Genomic DNA, 13,944 nt, shown 5'->3' on the forward strand with positions numbered 1-13,944 from the left:
TAATATCTGGCTTGGTATGCTACAATGTAACCTTGGTCTATTTGATCTTGGAGATCCGTTACAACAGTTAGGCATCCTTGAGAGTTCTTGGAACAAACCCTGCAAGAGGCGTAGTTATGTGGAGGCATAAAACCATTCTTGCTATATCTGGTGTGTTTCTTTACTAAGTTCTCACCCAACAACCATACATCATAGATCTGGAAACTACTCGGGCAACCATATGCCATGTTAACTGAGGCTGAACCATGTTGCGGTAGAGGATTAAGTTGAATGTTGGGGTTTATATCCTTAAATGAAAGGATACCACTCTTGATGAGCCTCTGAACATATGACTTTAGACCAAAACAGTTTTCAATGTTGTGTCCTGGTGCCCTTTGATGGTAAGCACAAAATTGATCTACCTTGTACCAATAGGGAAGGTCATTTGGCACGGGTGATAGAGACCTTGTCTGGACATGATTTTTAGCTAGCAGTGTAGAAAATGATTCTGCATAGGACATTGGGATAGGATCAAACTGTGGCCTTTTTTTAATACGATTCTGATTGTTGAATTGAGAGCGAGCTTGTTGTGGAGGCTGTTGATGCTGCTGATTTGATGGTTGTTATTGAACATGTTGTTGTTGATGATGATGTTGAGGATACTGTTGTTGATGTTGATGCGAGAACTGTGGCTAATAAATTGGCGCTACCATTGGTGGACTAATGATTGGTGAAACGGTTGCAACATGTTAATACTTTCTTCTTTGTCTGCCATATGAAATGACACTAACATCCGATTCTTTCTTCTTGGAGAAATTATTGGTAAATTTCTTAACATGACTAGAAGCGTTGGCTTCCTTAGTAAAACGTCCATCTCGGACTGCTTCCTCAAGTCACATGCACATGTTTACCATCTCGGTGAAATCACTAGGTGCGCTGGCGATCATGCAGTCATAGTAGAATGAACTCAGAGTTTTCAAAAAGATTTTAGTCATCTCTTTCTCTTCAAGTGGAGGGAAAACTTATGCAGCAATTTCACGCCACCTTTGAGCATATTCCTTGAAACTCCCTTTGTCTTTCTAAGACATGGGTCGGAGTATATCTCTGTCTGGAGCCATATCTACATTATATTTGTATTGACAAACAAAAGCTTCACAAAGGTCATTGAAAGTAAGGATCTTCACGCTGTCCAAGCCCATGTACCACTTAAGAGCGGCACCAGTTAAATTATCTTGAAAGTACTGGATCAGAAGTTGATTGTTGTCAGTATGAGTGGACATATTCCTAGCATACATCACTAAGTGACTTTGAGGACATGAATTTCCTTTGTATTTTTGGAAGTCTGGTACTTTGAATTTGGGAGGAATTTGAACATTAAGAACCAAACAGAGATCGGAAGCGATCTTGCCAAAAAGATCCTTACCTTGAAGAGCGTTGGTTTCCCTTTGCATTTCTAAGAACTGATCTTGAAATCCCTCTAACCTTTCATCTACTCCCACAACTTCGCTTGAAGCAGTGTGATAAATGTTTTCTTCACTATAAGGGGTCGTATGCACCACAAGAGGAGGTACAAACATCACAACAGTCATTAATGGAGCTTCAGTGTTTTGAGGGCGGTATCCAGTTGGAATATAACCGTGAGGCATGCCCCAAGGGAAACCGGGTGGCGTGTGATATTATTGATCATTAACGGGCACCACTGGAATGGGCGTCGAGATGTTCTCAAAATTGTTGTTCGTTGCACTGGATCTTGAGAATTGTTCGATGACTGATTCTGAGCAGCCACCAAAGTCTCCATCGTAGAAGTAAGCCTTTCCAAATTGTATTTCAAGGTGATTACTTCCTCCAGGAGCTCTTGATTTTCTTGTTCAAGCTAACTCATCCTTCTCCGGCGACTGGCTCGAGTATTGTATTGGTGATTCAGTTTGACTATTGGAGGGAGAAGACACATGTAAGTTTCTTGAAATGCAGGAACTTGTGCTTGAATGATGCATGATATGCATATACAAAATATGAGTTTTAATTTTTAATAAACTCAATATTTTATTGCAAATATTATAGATACAAAATTTGCTATAAGCTAAACAAAAACCTCTTTTTATTAAACAATTGAGAGATTACAAAGGATGAAATACAATTTCAATGATCCTAAACAATACAAGAGGAAAATAGCTAAGTCTATGAGTCATAAGGAATCTCATCTGTAGAAGGTCCTGTTGCTGGTTGATGCTTCCTCTTCCGCCTCTTTAGTTGAGCGTTCTCGATCATAAGCTTGTCGATGATTCCCTTCCAAGAACCTGAGGTGGGAGGTATGCTGGAGTACTCATGAAATGGCTGGACTTTAGAGAGAAGTAAACCTTTATGTTCCTCATGTTTCTTCACAGCTTGTTGTTCCAGAATCTCAATCAAATCATCCTTCTCCTTTAGCTGCTGCTCCATCATCATCTTCTTATCATTCAAAACATGGTACTTGCCTTCCCAAGTGTCTATTTTCAATTTCAACCTAGCCAAAATTTCTTGAAACTCTTCCCTATTCTCAATAGGAATGGTGGATGATGATGTTATAGAATAAGGGAATGAGGGTTTCTCAGGAGCATAGTGCATCTTAAGTTCACTGGCTCTAGCACAAACCCATTGGGTGTAGGGCTCAAAAGCAACACAATTCTTTCTTCATAATAGGCCTTTTCCTTTCCTGTGAATGGTTCGCCAAGAATGTCTGATTCTATCCTTCAAACCAGAACTCTCTTCTTCGTTGAGGTAAAAGAAACCTGACAACAAAAGGTTATCGGGTTTATCTGCCATAGGATATCCTAACTGGCGTCTGGCAAGGATGGGGTTGTAGTTAATTCCCTAATGTACACCAAGGAGAGGTACATTAGGAAATTCACCACAACTGTAAATAATTACTTCAACATCATACGAAGGGTCATACCAATGTATATTCCCTTGATCAATGGACATGAACCTCTGAGACCATATGAGCTTCTGCGGATTCTCCCTAAAGAGCCTGGATATGGGTAAGTGAGAAATAAACCACTTATATAGGATAGGTGCACAACAAAGAATGGTTCCACCATCTTTCTTAGTCCTGTGATGGATAGAATGGTAGGTATCTCCAAGTAATGTGGGTACTGGGTTACCAATTAAGAAGATATGTACAACATTAACATCCACAAAGTTATCAATGATTGGGAAGAGCACAATTCCATAAATGAGTAAAGAAAAAATGGCTTCAAAGACATCTCTATTATCTGCTTCTGCAAAGACAAAGGCTCTCTCCATTAGGAATCTAGAGGTTAGACCTAGAATTCCTCCTTTTGTAATCAAATTGGCCTTCACAACAGGCGTTTCTAGGTGAAGTGCTTATGCAGTAGCTGTCGGTGTAGGGGTCTTCTCTAAACCACTGAATGGTATTTTGTCAAAGACTGGCAAACCAAACCAATAAGAGTAATTTGTCAGAGATTGGAAAACCAAACCAATAAGCTGGTAGTCTGGAAATGTGAAGCAATGGTAGAGTGAATCATAAAATTGTACTAGGGTGTTGAGAACTCCATCTTCAACCTTGGTCTTCAAGATACCCACAAGTCTTCCATACCGAGCTATGAAATCCTCTCGACTAACTATCATAGAACCAAGCTTCTTTAACTCTGTTAAGTCATGACTTTTGAAAGTGTATTTCTTGGTATTCCTCCCTCCAAGTTCCATTTTACCTATCGATATTTGTAAAAGAAAACTATTGAGTTTCTTGGTTTTTATGCAAAAAGGTTTTTATGAATGGATGAATGCATATTTCACAAATACGGGTTTAGGGTTTTGACATTAAGCATGGAGCCAATGGTCTAACCTGTTGGTGTAAGCCCTAGAGGCCAATATTTTTGGTACTTGTATCGAATTATTTATTAATAATAAAAGGCTTTTTCTTTATTATGTTTGTTTAATAAAGTCCCTAGAATAGCTAGTTCGTTTAATGTATCAAGTGTGACTTAATCATGAGATCCCATTAAACATAAGGACATTATTCTTAAAGTATCCGTAGTCGAGCTTTGTTGTGAAGTGGGATAACATTAAAGCATTAAGACTATTATGTATATAGACTGATGATCACATCTCATGGATTATGGATAAGGAGTTATCAAGTCTTAAACGTAAGTATGAATATTAGGAGTAATATTTATACTGGATTGACCCGCTATGAGAATACTATATAGAATGTTATTCAAACTGTCATAAGTTATTCTCATGGTGATAGTGGTGTATACCACCCTTTCACCTGAAACCACTATGGACCCTAGATGTAGAGTCGAGTGCCTTATTGCTGATCAAACATTGTCCGTAACTGGATGACCATAAAGACAATTGATGGGTACTCCATGAATCATGCTGAGGGACATGAGTTACCTAGATGAAATTTGCCCATCCTGCGTAATAGGATAAATGTCTACGAGCCCAATATTGAACTAGACAAGGATGACACGGTCTATGCCTTGTGTTCAATATAGACATAAGGGAAAAAGGGTAATTGTACACATAAGTATTATCACAAAAGGATTTGTCATATGACATGACATTTTCGTGTCTTGGGTAGCAGTGATGTGTTGCTAGATACCGCTCACTGTTTATTATGTTAAATACATGATTTAATATAGTTGCCAATGTCGCGAAAACCTACAGGGTCACACACAAAAGGACGAATTGATGAGAGATAGAGTAAATAAGGAACACCTTAAGATACAATGCACTTAAATGAGTTGTAGGACATCGTAATGTACGGTGCACTTAAGTAGAATACAAAATATAGTAAGATACCACGTGCTTAAGTGGTTTTGGTATATCATAAGATATGGGCCACATACACTTAAGTGGGTTTTTTAGCTTACAACCCACACAAGTGGTTCTATAAATAGAACCCTTGTGTAGAAGCATTTTCATAGAGGAAAAATTTGTTTATCTCTCTCTCTCTCTCTCTCTCTCTCTCACTCAAAGCCTTCATTCGTAGCAGCTAGCACTGAGACTGAAGGAATTCGTTCGTGTGGACTGAGTAGAGGCGTTGTCACCATTTAACATTCGTGATCACTCCTTCGATATTCATCAAGGGGTTCAATCTCCACAAGAGGAAACGATTCTATCACTGATCATGCCCATTCGTAAGGATCACTAAAGGAGAAATTTTTAATTCCCGCTGCGTTTTGGATCGTTATTCTCCTTCAGTGGTATCAAAGCCACTTACGAAACCATGTATCTGATAGATGTTTATTTTCTATATTTTCTATATTAATATGATTACAAGACAGAATGAATCAAAGAATAAACGAGTAATTAAATTTGGCATCATGTGTGTACGATTTGGATGATTGGTGTTGACTATGCTTCGGAATTCGGCGTTAGTATGGTGAAGCAGCGATACATCGATCGTCCATAGGTTACACAATTGAGATCGATCAAGTTATATATATGATATAAGTAATTCTAATGCAAAATACGGTATATATGATATATTGTTTCTCTTTCCTTCATTCAAACACTTAATGGTTGTTTTCCTTTGAGAGATCAATGGTCATTTGCTTCAGAATCCGACAAAAGCATGGTGAAACAATGACGTGTTGATCAATCATACTGAATTAACAATTGAGGTGTGTTTGACGGTATGAAATTGGTGCATTAGGGTTCATGACGGTACAAGGGTTGTGCTGTCAAAGAGTTAAGCGATTAGGGTTGTGACTGCGCAAGAGTTGTGCTTTAAAGTATCAAGTGTTGATGCGAAAACAATGTCGATTTCAAATGAATTGTTCATTAAAATTTTGCATCAGGGCGCTGCCCCCTTGACTCCCATTCGCTGCATGGTCAGCGGAACCACCGTCCGTTAACCGGGCAGCGGAACCCCCGACTAACTCTGCATAGTGTGATCGATCGCCGAAATTTAATTTGGTTTATTTAATTAATAGAATTTAAATTAATAATAATAATGTGTTTATTATTATTGTCTTGTGGTGATCGGTTATGGCCTTAGTTTTCCTTTATTTTATTTTGGGATTTTAAAATACGACTTGCGTGTCTTGCCTCTCTTTTAATCTCTTAATGTAACTTCTTTTCTCATCTCACTCCCTCGTACGTAAAACAAGTTTATTTTATGTAATGTAATGTTATGAATAAAGAGAAGAATACAATATCAAAGGAGGACAACCTTGAAGATCTGGCTTGGAGAAGCTTAGATCGTTATTAGGTTAGCTTAGGTTCTCTCATTGGCTTGGGAGAACAATTGCGCTAGGGGTCATAACTTTTTCATTTTGTATGTATGTTGATGCATGTGAATGTATGTTGATGCATGTGAGAGACAATTTATACGATAAATAAGTCGGTGAGATCAGAATAATTGCAAATTACCTCAAATTAAATATTAAGTTTATTCTTTCCATGTTTTAGCACTCATCAAGACTAGTATCGAGTAATGTAGGTTTCGCCTACGCGAGGTGCATGTTCTATATTAGTAAGGTGTGATGGGATAATTGTAATATCCAATTGCTAAACCAATGGGTCTAACTTAACTAAACAAATTATAATAAGATTATATACGTTTAGAAGCAAGAGTTGGAAATGATCCATGTGATAGATTGTGTAGCACCTCAAATTTGCACCACCCATTCATGCATTCATTTCATTTTTAGGTCATAAACATTACATTATTACATTGCATCTTGGCAACTAGAACTGGCATCAAGAGAATTCATCTATGCAAAGAGAGCAAGTTTTCCTTGATATGAAAGCCACATGGTTGTTCTAGAGAGCTTATATGAACCAAGGTTCATTTTGAAGCAATTCTGTCAAGTGCTAGAGGCTCAAAAGTCATCAGTACATGTCCAGGTCATCTGAGGTCCATAAAAAGTCAACTGCAAGTCAACTGAGGGCTAGGAGGTGGAGAAATGGTTTGAGACACTTCATTCATGTCCAAAAGAGGTTTATTCATCATGTCAAACATCTACCTTGAAGATTTTGAAGCCAGATCAAAAGTTTCCCAAAATGGAAAGTGACCTGTAATTTCAAGTTTCCAAAAATGGCAAGTTTTTGGTCCACTTTCAACTTGACTTTCCAACATCAAAGAAGCTTCAAATGAAATTTTGTCCAACATGAAAGTTGAAGATCTTTCTCTCCCATTTCCAAAAAGTCCAAGATCATGAGCATCTGATGGATGGTTGAGAAGATATGATCCGATCATTGCCAAGTGTGCATGGAGCTTAAAATAGCCATAACTTTTGATCCAAAGCTCTAATTTGAGTGCCTCTTTTTGCATTATGCTCCTTATAGCTCATATTTTCCAAATCCATCATTGCATTGCATGAAAAAATATCACATGATCATTGGTCCATGCATGTGTTTTTTGGAGGGAAAATCATGAATTTAAATTTGGTTGATCATGTGAGTTTTCTAGCCATTCCATCATGTTCATGAGATCATTTTAAGTGAAAATACACCATGCATGCTACTGTTCACGTTCATGATGGCCATGCATAGGGTGAAAATTCCAATTGTGCATAACACCTTATGTCTCACTAATCTCTCATTAGCCATGCCTAAGTGTAATTAGCAAAGTGATTAGGGAAGCATATAAAAGGCTAATCATAACAGAATTTTTCAGTTTTTCACATTCTAGATCTAGATTTGAGTTTTCCCTCCAATATTGCTCTCAATCATAATTCAAAATTTCTCCACATAGCATATGATTTTGATTGTAGATTCTTGCTCCTGGATCAGCATTTGGTAGGATTCAAGCCCTTGATTGAAGAATTTGGACCAGAATCAAGGTGTGCAAGCTCAAGAACATGACAATGGAAATTGAAATCTGAGCTAGATCCAAGCATCTCCAAGCTTCAATTCATGCATCAAACTTCAAATCATCATCTCAAGAGTGAATTTGGACACGTGCAAGGCCTCAAATCCATCGTTTCATTGTTTTGCTCTCCAAGAAGGTTAGAAATCGATGCTCTTAATTCATGATTTTATGTGCATAGAGTTGTAGATCTTTGAATGCTGGTTGCACTGATGTAAATTTCATGAAAAATGGTTGAGAATTGGATGAGTTATGTGAAGTTAAAGTTTGTGTGTCAAATAAGTTTTTGTTCGATTTGCATGATTCATGAGGAATTAGACCAAAATGTTGTTGGATTCGTGATCTACATGTGATAACCTTTCGTTTGGTATGAAGTTTGTGCAATTCTGCAAAAAAAATTGATGATGAACACTGTAGCTCCGCCGTCTTCACGAAGAAGACGGTGGAAACCACCATAGCCTGGTCGTGCGCACTATTCCTAGGGTTTCTCTGGTTTAGTTCCTCACATGTACTATTTGGATGCTATTCACGTTTGTATCCTGTGTTCGATTCCGCCCTGAGCATTTCTTTCATTTTTCATTTTAATTCCGCTTGGCCAAAACGACCGTGTTTAAGGCTGATGCGCACATCCCTTCGATCCTTGGCTCCAGCACAATTCCATTTATTTTTTCAGCGCCTTATATTTCCAACTCCATACATGGTTCGATCCTGGCTGAAGACACTTTGATGATTTTTCATGTTTTGACATTTTTAACATGTTTTCCATTTATTTCATTATTTTCATCACATTCAAAAAATCATTAAAAATAGAATATGCATCCAATTAACTCCCAATTTTTTTCTACATTTTCATGTGTTTGTCTATTATTTTGTGGTGTTGATTTTTGGATTTTATCATTTCTGGAATTTTAAATGTGATTGATTCTTTGGACATGTATGAAAATATGACATGCTTCATTCATTCTATTGTGAAATGCTCATACATTGGCCAATTGATTTGAAATTTGGTATGCTGATTTCCAACATGTTGCATGAATTTTTATCATTTTTCATCTCTGTTTTAGACACATGATTGTATGGTGTGACAATGTGTGTCACACAATTTGATGTCATAGTTGCGCATTTTCATTTCTAGGTCAATTGAGCTCTGTTGATTCCAATTTTTTACATGATGCTTGTGTTTGACATGTTGTGTGCACATAAAAGTTTTCATGATTGTTTGATTCATTTCTGTTTTAATATGGAATTTTGATGCTTGAAGTCCAATTATGTGCATTGTGTATGCCATTGCCTTAGCATGATCATTATATGGATTTGCCTTAGGATGTGGATTTGGTCCTTTTTAGGACATGTTCTTACTTGAATAAATATGCTTCATGTTGGATATTGGTTGCTGTATTGACTTTTTACTTGGCCTTTGACCCTAGCCTTGGTGCTAGTGGTTTGTACTCATCTTTTGAGTTTTGCATTTCAGGTTCAAGCTTCTAGTCTTGATGGTTGATGTTGATCTCATGAATTGAGATGCAAAATTCTTTGCCCACTAACCTTTCTTGTGTTGTAGGTTCCTTGGTGATGAACTCACTTGAGTTGTTGACTTGCATTGTGTATATTGGTTGTCTCACTGTTGACTGTCTGATTGGTTTGTCTGAATGTGAATATTGACTTGTTTGATTTTCTTACAGGTACTTTAGTAGCTTTAACTCATTGCTTGAGTTGCTTTACTTTGCTTGTGGTTGGCATACCACCTAGGTGATCATCCTCTAACTCCATGTAGTCTGGAAGCCCTGTCGTTTCTGTTTGGCAGGCATTTGGCTGAAGTCCTCCTTAAGAGGCAATGATTGTGTTTGTTTACTTTTGTGCCATGTACTTCAAGACCTCCTAAGTGAAGAGGCAATTGGCAGATAGAAGGGACTAGCAGTCAGTACCCTGCTAATCGTTCGAGTCATTCATTATGCTCGCACTACGTGCTGAGGCTCCTGAACCTAACCCAAGATCCTTGTATATAGAGTCAGTCAAGTAGAGTAGAGTCCCACATTCTGGACTCCCATGTTTTCATTGATTGAAGCTCACCCAGGCCCGGGTTAAGAGCTATGAGGTCCAATCCTCATTACCTTTCATTTGCTCACCCTGACGGTCAATGTCAGTGGTTAAGAGCTCTCAGATACTCTTCCAGTTGGCTTGTTTGTCGAGGTTGATATGACCCCTTGACTAAAGCCTCACCCTTGATGTCTGAGCCCCTTGTTGGTGTGTTTACTTCATGTTGTATGTGTTTGTGTGGTGTGATTGTATCCCCATAGGATTGCTAGACTTCGCATAGTCTCTCGTTTGCATGTCAACTAAGGTAGCACGGTTCCTTCGTCTAGGACTTCCTTTCTTGCGTGAGCTTTCCTAAAACACAAACAAACATTATCTTCCCTTAAGAACACGTTGACTCCTTCTACTACAGGTGAGTAAGTCTCCCAAGGTCGAGCATCTGGTAGATTGCGTAGTGACGTTGTTCACCTAAAAAGCACAAAACAAATAGAAATAGTTTAGCCAAACTACGGCAACTCTGATTCTCATGTCCAGATGAGATACGTAGGCACGAGATGCGATGTCTTGTCGAGTTTGACTGACAACTAACTTTGATCCTTTTCTCTCGCCCTCGTTGCGATCGAGACCTTCCTTTTCTCTCGCCCTCGTTGCGATCGAGACCTTCCTTTTCTCTTGCCCAAGTTGCAATCGAGACCCTTCTTCTTTTCGTGTGTGTTTGTGGAGTCAGATGTAAGACCATTGATTGGCTATCTGTTTCCTGTTTCTTTTGTGGAGTTGGATGTAAGACCAGTGATTGGCATTCCGTTTCCTATTTGTGTTTGATTGTTCGGAGTCTGAGGTAAGACCATTGATTGGCATTCGGTTTCCCGTTTGTTTGTTGTTTGTTTGGAGTCTGATGTAAGTCCAGCGATTGGCATTCGGTTTCCTGTTTGCGTTTCTTTGTTCGGAGTCGGATGTAAGCCCAGCGATTGGCATTCTGTTTCCTCGTTTGCGTTTGTTTGTTTGGAGTCAGATGTAAGACCAGCCATTGGCAGTCTGTTTCCAGTTGTGTGTTTCGTTTGACGTCTCAGCGTCTCTTTTTAGCGTTTTGTTTCGACGTGCGTTAGCCGAGCTACGAGTGCTCTGATTCTTACTCTGATTAGAGAAGATACGTATGCATAGGATGCGATGTCCTAGCGAGCACGTTTCCCATGTCCCCGAACTACGTTAACTCTGATGTTTGTTTCTGACAAACTACGTAGGCCCAGGATGCGACGTCCTGCCGAGTCTGTTTCCTCCGTCTTTCATCTGTGTTTTATTCCAGTGCGTGCAGTTTTTGAGAAGTTATTCAGCAACCTTATTCTATTCTCTTGAGCGTGGATCCCGTCGAGTACGATGGACGTGAGGGGGTGCTAATACCTTCCCCTTGCGTAACCGACTCCCGATCCTAGAAATCTCTGGTCGTAAGACCATTTCCTTTCCAGGTTTACTTCGAGCGTTTCCTTTCCCTCCTTTGGGATAAATAACGCACGGTGGCGGCTCTGTGTCTTTTCCCGCCGGTTGTTTTTCGCGTATGCGACAGATTGGAATAAGGAGTAATTCACCCAACTAAAATATTTGAGAGTTTTATTAGATACAATTGGAATGAGTTTCTACCTAAATAACCTAGTTTTGTGTAATCCGCCTACGTGGACTTAAAACAAATTTAAATGTGGATCACGACCCACTAGAAAATCTTCCATCGGGATTTTCCGAATCAAATGGTGAGGGTCATTTGTTTTGAGTAAAATAGTGAGAGCATATTTAATTAAAGTCATAATTAAATATGTTATTTATACTTATATTTTCATGTAGATTACCATGACAACAAACACCTCTAACAACATTTTACTATCAATCCTTGATAAGGAAAAATTGTTTGGGACAAATGTTTTGGATTGGCACCGAAATCTGAGGATTATCCTCAAACATGATAGAAAGTTGTATGTCTTGGAGAAACCTATTCCTGTAGAAAGAGGTTTTGATCCTTCATTTTTATGTTGGTACGTATGCCCAAGTCCGAAGGTCTTGTCAAACACAAAAATATAATTAATGAATTCTTTTCCTCATCCCCACACTCTATTTGTTCCAAACATCTTTTATACCAAAAACACATACACACATAAAAAAGGGCTCCCTAGGAGTACCTAGGACACTTTGGGTGCTAACACCTTCCCTCTGTGTAACCAACCCCCTTACTTGTAATCTCTGGAATTTTATTAGTTTTGATTTAAAAACTTCTTATCTTTGGGTTTTGTTCGTACTTTTCCTTTTTCCTTTGGAAACAATAAAAGTGCGGTGGTGACTCTGGTTTTATTGACGATAAGCTTATCCATAGCTTGATGGACATGAATTTACCGCTACACTCATCTCCATGATAAAGAAAGTGTTAGGATTTTCAAGTCTAATGAGCCTTTCCAAGGCTCGAACTGTATGGGGACTCTCTAACCCCCCATAGTTACAACTCAATAGTTTCATTGGTGAAGGCGGTGTTGGTCTTCCAACACCACCTCTGATAGTTTTTGTTCCTTCTCTATCTCCTCAACCCTCTCCTTTTTAATTCTTTGCAATCCATATCTTCTAGTGAACCTTCAGTGATCATAACATCCACAAGGTGCCTATTTTTCTTAATGCCTTCTAGGGGTTTACCCTTTACTATCTTCGATTTCCTACCATTCTTCTTCCGGCTCCAGGTCTTTCGCTTAGTATCAATGTCAACACTTTTAGGTTGAATCTTTATCAAAGGCCTAGTTATGGCTAGAACCCCCAACGATTATGTCATTGTTTCAATCTCCACAGTCCCCTTCATCTTATTTGATTTAGGTTTGAGAGCTACTTGAAGATTTTCATCAGTACCTGCCTTGCTCTTTTCTTGTTCAACTTCCACATCACCATCTTTTTCTTGAATTCTTGGGTCACACCTGTTATGGCTAGAGGACATGTTGAATAGATTCTTACTACAAGTTCCTGATTGGACTCTCTTTGCTTCTGATCCTAGAACACCTTTGGTATAGGGGAATCCCTCAGCCAAGTTCCATAAGACAGATCTTTCTCATCAAGGTCTTCGTATCCTTCTTCGCAAATATCTACAATTGCCTTGTATTCCTTTAATTGGTGACCTAAAATCCCACAAATGAAATAAAATGTAGGGAGACGTTCATACTTGAAAAAGACTTTATGTGTTTTCTCCTTGAATCTCACTATTGTTCCCCTTTTCAAGGGATCCTTCATATCCATCTTGACTTTAATCCTCATAAATTTTCCATTACAATGTGCTTCCTTTGAATCTATTTCCTCGAACAATCCAATGATCTCACCGATCTTCTTAGCCATTATTTCAGATCTCAAGATTAACAGAAGGTCATAAACCCTCACCGAAAAGCTTCCCAAGTGCATGTCTAACCCTGAAGGTTGTTCTTCTCTCGAAACCTTATCAAAAATCAGAAGATTTCGGTCAAAGCTCCAGGTTTGTTGTGTAAGAATGATTCCAGGTCTCTCTTTATCGATAACTTGAAAAGAAACAAAGAGAATGGTTTATTTGTGGGAAAGGTTTATTCCGCTGAGGGAATGATTAACTTTGTATTATTCACAACAATATTAATAAATTTTATATTTCTGCTTACATGATTGAATCTGTTTCTTTATGGTATAACATATTAGCTCATATTGGTATTAGCACTATGAAAAGATTAATTAATTCTGATTTAATTTTATGCGATGTTAATAATTTCAAAATATGTGAAATGTGTGTTAAATCGAAAATGATTAAGAAACATTTCCATATTGTAGAAAGAAATACCAACTTGATTGATCTTGTGCATTCATATTTATGTGAATTTAATGGCATGTTAAATCGCTAGGAAATATATATTTCACTACTTTTATTGATTATTATTCTAGATTTACACATGTGTATATTTCAAAGCATAAAGATGATGCCTTTAATGTAATTAAAATCTTTAGAACAGAAATAGAAAATAAATTATGTAGAAGTATTGAAGTCATTAGGAGTGATAGGGTTGGGGAATATTTTTCTACGGAATATGATGCATACTGTGAAGAATATGGTACTATTATACATGAATGTTTCA

Source organism: Lathyrus oleraceus, chromosome 4, assembly GCF_024323335.1.
Source record: "Lathyrus oleraceus cultivar Zhongwan6 chromosome 4, CAAS_Psat_ZW6_1.0, whole genome shotgun sequence".
Lineage (NCBI taxonomy): Eukaryota > Viridiplantae > Streptophyta > Magnoliopsida > Fabales > Fabaceae > Lathyrus > Lathyrus oleraceus.